Here is a 9,280-nt window from a genome sequence, read left to right as displayed (position 1 = left end):
ATTATTCTTTAAACATTTTTAATTAAACAAGTAATGGATGTTGATGGTAGAAAACTTAGAAAACTCAAAGAAGCAAGATTATGAAAGTCACTTATAACGCAATCACCCCGGAGTAAAGACTGTTAACTTTTGGCGTATCCTTTTTTTTTTTTTTAAGCTAGCGGAGGTTGGTTCGTGAGGTAACTTTTTGCATATTCATAAGGTCGTACTTTTTTTCTACATCATTTTAAATGGTGGGATGATAGTAATAATAACAGCTAACACTTACATTTTTCTTAGTATATATCAGGCACAGTTCCAAGTATTTTATTACTATACCTCATTTAATCTTTGTGGCTGCTCCCTTGAGGAAGATACTGTTACCATTTTCATGTCACACAAAGGAAACTGAAACACATAGAAGCTAAGTCATTTACCCAGTGCCACACATGTGGTAACTGGTAGAGCTGGGATTCAAATCTAGTTTGCTTGGAATTAGAATCTGTTCTTTTTTTTTTTTTTTTAAAGATTTTTTAAAAATTTATTTATTCGACAGAGATAGAGACAGCCAGCGAGAGAGGGAACACAAGCAGGGGGAGTGGGAGAGGAAGAAGCAGGCTCCCAGCGGAGGAGCCTGATGTGGGGCTCGATCCCAGACCGCTGGGATCACGCCCTGAGCTGAAGGCAGACGCTTAACCGCTGTGCCACCCAGGCGCCCCTATAATCTGTTCTTAACACTGTATCACCTTTCTGTATTCTGTTCCATTGATATATTTTACTCAGTAAGTTTTCTGGTTTGGGACATTTAGGTAGTTTTTTTTTTTTAGGGCGAGGGAGAAAAAGAATCTTAAGCAGGCTCCACACTTACCACACAGCCCATTGCAGGGCTCGATCTCACAACCATGAGATCATGACCTAACCTGAAATCCAGAGTTGGATGCTTAACCGACCGAGCCACCAGGTGACCCTTAGGGAGTTTCTCAATTATTATTAGGTAGCTTCTAACGATGTGATGGTTATCCTTGTAGTGAAATTTTTGTAAACATATATCGTTATACTCTTAGGCTAAATTCCAAGAAGTGAAATGAGGATCTAATGAATGCTACCTTTTTTAAGGTTCATTTATCTAATTCCTTGTGTTAGAAAGTAAGGGAGTGCTCAAAGGAAAGGGGGTGTGTTAGGGATGTACCAATAAATACTTCCAGGAACAGGTCTACTTTATTAATTTTTAATTAAAAAATGATAAATTATTATTGTAAAAAAATTCAAGCAACAATTCTCAAGCTACTTTTTGTGTATTCTAGGATTTAGCAATGGGGTAAATACATTGTAGTTAGTGGCAGCTGGGTTTTCCACTGCTGAAGGTGGGAGTTAGGAATAGGGAAAGAGGAAGGCTAAAGTGAACTGGCAGTATGTTCCTACACATAATTTTTAAGGAGGTTCATTCTATAGTACTATGATAGAATGTTCTGTTACTTGATTTTTTTAATTCTGTATCACTGACATCTTTCCATGTTAGTACATTTACATATATGTCTTTTTAAAAACTTTATAATACCCAGGGAATGGATTTAATACAATTTATTTAGTAATTTTCCTATTGTTGAACATATAGGTTGTTTCCTATTCTTTCTATAAAAAGTTCAGTGAAAATTTTTGTGCATTTGTATCTATGGTTCTATGCTCTCTAGACACGTGGGGCATCTGAGTCAAAGGATATTCAAGTTTAGCCTCGTGATAAATATTGCAAGGGCCACTTTAGAAAGCAGAAGTTCCCCTAGTGTCTCTTAATTACCACTGCCAGAAACATACCTTCAGAACAAATGGGAACAAAGACTAAGACTGATTTGTGGGCCATTTGGATGAATCTTGTGGACCATGAGCTGCTCATAGCTATGCACTGCTGACAAGCACTGAGCTCATTGTATATTACAGTGAACATCTCAGGCTGTGTGTTATCTCATGCAGGCTGGTACATGACTACATACAGTCTTTCAAGAGATCATTGTTAACCTGAAGGGTTATGCCAACTCTCTAAGTGCCCCATAATTACCTGCGTGTTTTCTGCTGTGTTTAAGAACACAGCTCTTAATTATTGGGACTCTTGGATCACTACTTATTTTCTACTTTATTTTCCTATCTTCACTGTTTTCTTGCCTTTCACTCACAACTGATTCAGTAAAATTGGTTGTATATTTGCAAAAAATTATTGGAGGTATCAGGACAGACTTTTTAAAAAGATTTATTTATTTATTTATTTATTTATTTATTTATTTATTTGAGAGAGAGAGAGTGCAAGCTTGTGTGGGGTGGGGTGGGGAGAAGGGGCAGCGGGAGAGAGAGAGAGAGCGCGAATCTGAAGCAGACTCCCTTCCGAGTGTGGAGCCCAACGTGGGGCTCGATTCTATGACCCTGAGATCACGACCTGAGCAGAAACCAAGAGGAGGATGTTCATCCAGCTGCACACCCAGGTGCCCCTCAAGACAGGCTTACCAGAAATGAAGAAACACAACAAGTCCTTTTATTATACCATCTCCCATTCCCCCCTAAAAATATCTGCTCTATAAGTTGCCTTTTCAGCAATGCATATGTTATCTTGTGGGAGAGGGATGTGTGCAAGGGAAAGGAAGCAGAAATCACGGTCCCAATGAAATACAGGCTCAGAGATTGTGTCCAGGCCAATGGAAATGTTCTTGAATAATCACTGTAAATTAGCTACCAAAGATATAAGAGAGGTTTTTAAAGATTTTATTTATTTGACAGAGAGAGAACGAGTGAGCACAAGCAGGAGGAATAGGAGAGGGAGAAGCAGGCTCCCCACTGAGCAGAGAACCTGATGTGGGGCTTGATTCCAGGATCCTTGGATCATGACCTGAGCTGAAGGCAGACGCTCAATGGACTGAGCCACCGAGGTGCCCCTACAAGAAAGGTTTTTAAAGGATACAAAGTTATAATGTGAAAATCTTCAAGTGGTGGAGTAAGATTTACTATTACCTGACTAAAACAATGGAAGAAAAGATCTAAAGGTAGTTTTCATGAAACATTTATTGAGCTTCTGTTCCTCGTCCTAGGCTGGGTGTTAGGGAACATAGATGAATAAAATGTGCTCTTTGTCCTTGAGTAACTCACATTCTTGTCGGGGACACAGACATGAGAGCATGTAAGTATAATATAGCATGAAGACCCTATAATATCGGTATATACTGGGTATAATAGATGTAACATATCAAGGGAACACAGAAGACAGGATGATTAGGTTTTGCCTTTTTTTTTTTTTTTTTAAGTGGGCTCCACCCCCAGCATGGAGCCAACACAGGGCTTGAACTCAAGAGCCTGAGATGAAGACCTGAGCAGAAGAGTCAGATGTTTAACCAACTGAGCCACTCAGGTGCTTTGGGAAATGATTGGTTTTGACTCAGGGTATCAGGAGGATTTCAATGGGGATGTGATCTTTGGGCTGGGCCTTGAAGCATGAGTAGAAGTTGACCATGTTGATGAGCTACAATGGAAGGCATTTCCAGGCAGAGAGAATGGATGCACTAGTAAAGCCAGGAAGACTATATCCGGGTCTCTGGTACACCTGTGACCTCTAAAAACTGCAGGTTAATACGTATCTAAACCAGTGCTTCTCCCGCTTTCAGTGAATACCAACCACCTGGGGATCTTGCTATTAACATGCAGATCCTGATTCAAAAGGTTTGGGGAGGGCCTGCAGTTGTACGTGTCTAACAAGCTCCCAGGGGACCTGGCAGCACACTTTGAGTAAAAAGGGCGGAACAGTGTCAACTATTGTTTCCTTCAGCTGAGCGGGCTAGTTAGGGCACCCTAAGAGCAAGATGGACCGCACAGATCTGCCTTCCGCCAGGAACAGTTAATAAAAAGTATTAGAAGCCTCTCTTTTTGAGTCTTTGGTTTCAGAAACAGATTCTGCATTGTACCTGAACCAGCCAGGGGTGTGACTGAGGGTGACTCATCCTGTGGAGGTGACCGGGGAGCAGGCACTGCAGGGAAGGGAGGGGAGGGGTCCAGGCAGGCCTAGTCAGGTGCTGCGGGTCAAGGAAGGTGGCAGGGCAGTGGTGAGCTCCTTGGTCTGAGCGTCTTCAGAGGGAGATAGAAGGGAAAGCAGGACACAGAGGATCCGCACAAGTTTTAAACTGATTGGGGCTCCTGAAGAATAATGGCAATTAGAAGATGTGACTCAGATTGCCATTTTGAGTTAGTGTGATGCTTTCTCAGGTGCTTCATTTTTAGTAAGAACATCGCTGCCCGTCAGCATGCTGTGCTAGGAATTCGTGACACTGCTCTTTCTAAAAAGTCTCCCTTTAGGGGGTCATTGAAGTAATACTTGTTCTTTGCAAAACATTTGACAATAAACCATGTTTTTGGGTGGTCTTAGTTGAGTAGATGATCTGGACTAATTTACTTTTTAAAAAATTTTTATTTGTTGGGGCGCCTGGGTGGCGCAGTCGTTAAGCGTCTGCCTTCGGCTCAGGGCGTGATCCCGGCGTTCTGGGATTGAGCCTCACATCGGGCTCCTCCACTGGGAGCCTGCTTCTTCCTCTCCCACTCCCCCTGCTTGTGTTCCCTCTCTCGCTGGCTGTCTCTCTCTGTCAAATAAATTTAAAAAAAAATGTATTTGTTTAATTAACATGTAACGTATTATTTGTCTCGGGGGGGGCAGGTCTGTGATTCATCGGTCTTACACAACACCCAGCGCTCAACACAACACATACCCTCCCCAATGTCCATCCCCCAGCCACCCCCTCCCCCCACCCGCCTCCCCTCCAGCAACCCTCAGTTTGTTTCCTAAGATGAAGAGTCTCTTATGGTTTGTCTCCCTCTCTGGTTTCATCTTGTTTCATTTTTTCTGGACTAATTTTCTTCATTCCTGTTTTCTATACATCACTCGGTCACCCTGCCCTCCTTGGGGAGCTGGTGCCTGAGTGGTGTTGCCATGTGGCAAACAGAATCCTGGAGGGCCCACCTGTTGTGCTAAAGACAGACTGTGATCTCCAAATGAGATGACTGAGCTTTTCTTCACTTTCATCTTCCCTGCTATTTATACTGGTTGTGAAATGCAATGGGGAGACTTCATAAGACTAAAAAAAGAGGAGAAAGATCAAGTGATTATTTTTCACAAGAAGAAAAATTCTGGTCATGCCTTCCTTTCTGTGATGAAGTTTACAACCTGCACAGATGGTCTGGAACAGCCCACATGCCTGGAATTGAGCATCCAGGGATTGGGATAGCCTTGCTATCTCTGTAACCTTGGACATGCCCCCACAAGACCACTGTAGAGATAAGATCATTCTAGATCATACTAGAATAAGCAATTATTAATGCTAAGGACTTGCTAAGAATGAAATCAGATAGACGTGCGCTCGTTGGAGAAATATAAAATCAGAAGCTGAAGGAGGCTGATGATGACATTACAATTCAAGGTTGATTCAAGACATTGTTGATACATTTACAAGCACAAGATCATCTGGATGCTTTCACCTTGTGGTTCACTAGGTATCTTGGAACCAGGGTTTATCTCTTTGTTTTTAAGGGTTTCATCAGAATGCCAAAAGCAGGGATTCTCATGCTTTAGATCGCATATGAATCACTTGGAAGGGCTTGTTGGGAATGCAGATGCCTGGGCTGTATCCCCGCCTGCCGACTCAGGAGTCTGTGGTGGTGATCTGCTGCAGGCCGGCTGAGCCCACCCTCTGAGCCTTCAGCCTTCACGGAATCCCGCTGACTGAGAAGGGTAGGTCTTGTGCCACTGGGAAAGACTGTCATGTTTTTACTCCGACTAGTCTCCCACCAAAAGCTAAGAGTGAAGGCTAAAGAAAGGGAAAATGTCCAAAGAGAGAAACACCGAATAGACAAATCCCAATTTTTATATTCTATGTGTATTTCTAAAGGTCATATACAAATCAGATTTACGTGAGTTAATTTTTACTTTCCCTTTACTGAATCCTAGAATGTTATATCTACTTTTGATATTCCCGTGGCAGTGGCTTTGCCACCCTAATTTTATTTTCCAGCTCCAAATAACCTTTCCACCAAGATTTTTTTTTTTTAAGATTTTATTTATTTGAGAGAGAAAGAGAAAAAGAGAGAGAGCACGAGAGGGGGCAGGGTCAGGGGGAGAAGTGGACTCTCTGCTGAGCTGGGACTCCGGGATCACGACCTGAGCCGAAGGCAGAAGCTTAACCGCTTCACCAGCTGAGCCACCCGGGCGCCCTTCCACCAAAAAGTTACCCACCTGTGAATGCAGTGAGCGCACTAAGCACTGGTGGTTACCGCTCTCATAAGGACACAACCCCTCGTTTCCCTGGAGCTCCCCTCACCACACTGATGGCTCCTGCCAGCCCTTCTCTGTCAGGGGGTCGCACTGCTGCTGCTTTCCTGCATCCTGGCTGGGATTTGCACTCTGCCTGAGGCCTTGGCTCTCCCTGCACTCTGCCCACCAGCCCCCTCAGTGGTCCCTGGCTGACCTCTTACAGGGCTGGAGTCCCAGAGGGACCTGGCCCTTCCTACTCCTTCAGGATTCACCACCTGTCAGACCAGTTGCCCCAGTCTGCTGGTCACCAGCCTGGTTCCATTCTGCTTTAAGCCAGAGATTCTTTTTTAAGATTTTATTTATTTGAGAGAGAGAGAGAGTGCACACGAGAGAGAGCAGGCACACAAGAGGACAGAAGGGGCAGAGGGAGAGGGAGAAGCAGACTTCCCGCTGAGCAGGGAGCCCGAGGTGGGGCTCGATCCCAGGACCCCGGGATCGTGACCTGAGCTAAGGCAGATGCTTAACCGACTGAGCCTCAGGTGCCCCTAAACCAGTGATTCTTACACTAGAGCCACCTGAGGAGCTTTTCAAAAATACCAATGCTGGGGGCTGTTGAACATCTGACTCTTGATCTCAGGGTCCTGGATTCAGGCCCCGTGTTGGGCTCCACACTGGGCGTGAAGCCTACTAAAACAACAACAACAAAACCCAATGCTTAAGTTATTTTTCTCCCTGCTCCAACTTGGGTTGGTCTGGAATGGAACCAGGCACAAGGTTCTAACGTCCCCCATGTGATTCTAATGCATAGCCACAGTTGAGAACCACAGCTCTAAACTTAAGTTCACCTACAGAACGGGGAAGATAATACTCACCTCACAGCTGTTGTAAGAATGAGGTGGTATAACTCAGAGTTACACATAGTTCCCAGCAAATGGGAAAGCACTGGACAAATGGTAGTTACTGTTATAATCATCTTCAGACTCAGAGACTTCAGTGCTACGCTGTCAGGTCGTAAAAGGGCACTGGGAACTTTAGGGCTCATAATGTTATGGCTCTGAAGTGGCAAGGCCATGCTCATGATAGCTCTTGTCAGCCAGAATTCTATTGTTTGTGGGTCTTTGCATATGCCATCTGCTGTAACGCTCTCTCTGCTTGGGGATCCCACCTCTAACAGTGTGGTGACTGGTGGTACAGGCTTTGAAGTCAGGTGGCTTGGATTTAAACCTGTCTAGACACTTAGACCTGTGTGATCCTGGGCACAAGACCTAAGCCTCAGTTTCCTCACCTGTAAAATGGGGATACTTACCATGTAGAAGTAACTTAAGGCCTACAAAGTACAATGCCTGGCATGTGTGGTAAGTCTCCAAAAATGCTAACATTACTTGCATTCATTGCTTTCACTGCTTGTGAAATCATTCCTGATGATTCCACTGCACTGATCTCTTTATGAAGAATTTATATTTGTTTGGGGCTTAATGCACTGGTCCGTTCTCATACTAGATACACTCAGACTTTTCAATAGGTCAGTTAGTGTTGTGGCTCTTTTGGGAAGGTATTTTGGACTAAGCACCAATTTAGATGGTCAATAAGGAGCTCCTGTTTTCTGTAATAGACACAGAAAGCTCTCCATCAATGAATCTATGTTGTCTCAGAAAACACGTTTAAGTAGAATGAAAAGGTCTTAGGATCTACATTGGTTTGGTTCTGGTTTCTACTTTCACATGAACTTATAATATTGCCAGACCTCCAATTAAGTTATAAAACTGCATCTGGGTAGTTTCTGTGGCCAGTCCTCCCCCTAGTTTCATGGTCCTCCTCTTTTGCTGCCTTGCTGTCATTTAAAAACCATTTCAGTTTTAAGTTCAGCATAAATGTTTTACTGGTTTTCTAGTTCTTAATACCCCGGGCTTTACTATTTGTTTCCCTGTTTTACTAAGTCTTCTTGAATGTTTTACTGTTTGTTTGATTGATTCTATCCTTTTTTTAAAGAACTGCTTTCTTTTGAACTTATGAGTACTTAAGAGAAAGGACTGTGAAGACAGAGTTGGCAGTTTAAAAGACATTTCCCCCTATCTATTTCCTTTGAAGTTTGTTCCTGCCTCTAAATCTCTAAAATTAGGCACTTAGAAGCTTTGGGGGAAATGTGTGACAAAAAAAGGAAAGGGTGAAGAGGGTGGAATTTTTAATTTTGACGTATTCTCTTCCAGAAGGTGCTTTACAAGTAAAAGCATTATGTTTATATGCTCATACATATTTAGATATACGTACACACATAGATATGATGCTTTTTAAAAAGTGAGTTTCTGGAACTCATGATTACATAAATAATAAAACGCACCTCCCACCTACTGCTTCCTGAACCTGTCGTATTTCATGTAAAAGTAGAGAATTATATATTTTTAGCATTTATTTGTTAACAGTACCTCAGAAGAATCTATTGGTAAGACATAGTAATTCTTACTTGTCACACAAATAACTGTATGTGAAAATATTTGATTCATCTTTTACAATTCACGTGGTACTTTTCACAAATCTTAGTATTTCATGAATCTAGTGGAGCGTTACTATGATTTTACAGAGATGGAAGGAGGTTCAGTGAAGGTAAGTGACTGAAGGGTCACAAAGCCAGTAAGGAGCACTGCATCCCAATCCACGACTTTGAAATCCCAAACCTGGTCTGTTTTACCATGCCACATCGAAATCAAGGGCAAAATCCTCCATGCACACCAAATGTTTGAGGGAAAACACTAAGTTTTGGTCTTGACCAGACAAACATCTGGCTAGCCTACACCTGCATAACCTCTCTCAGTCAAAGATTTTTTTTTTTCCTGATTGCACCAAGTCCTTGTCTTAAACGTCAGTTACTGGTGTCCTGAAACGCATTGATTGTATGGCATCAAAAATTACCCCCTTCCTCTTATCCTCCATGTTCCATCTGGTCCACCATGTTCAGTACAGGCTATTTTAAGTTAGGTAGCATTTGCTGTGTCAGATGGGCTTCAGGGTACAGCTTATATACAAATAAATTTT

This window comes from Ursus americanus, chromosome 3 (genome assembly GCF_024610735.1).
Source record: "Ursus americanus isolate L20-20 chromosome 3, mUrsAme1.1.p, whole genome shotgun sequence".
NCBI lineage: Eukaryota > Metazoa > Chordata > Mammalia > Carnivora > Ursidae > Ursus > Ursus americanus.
The sequence above is the reverse complement of the archived record's forward strand: the minus strand, read 5'-3'. Positions refer to the sequence as shown.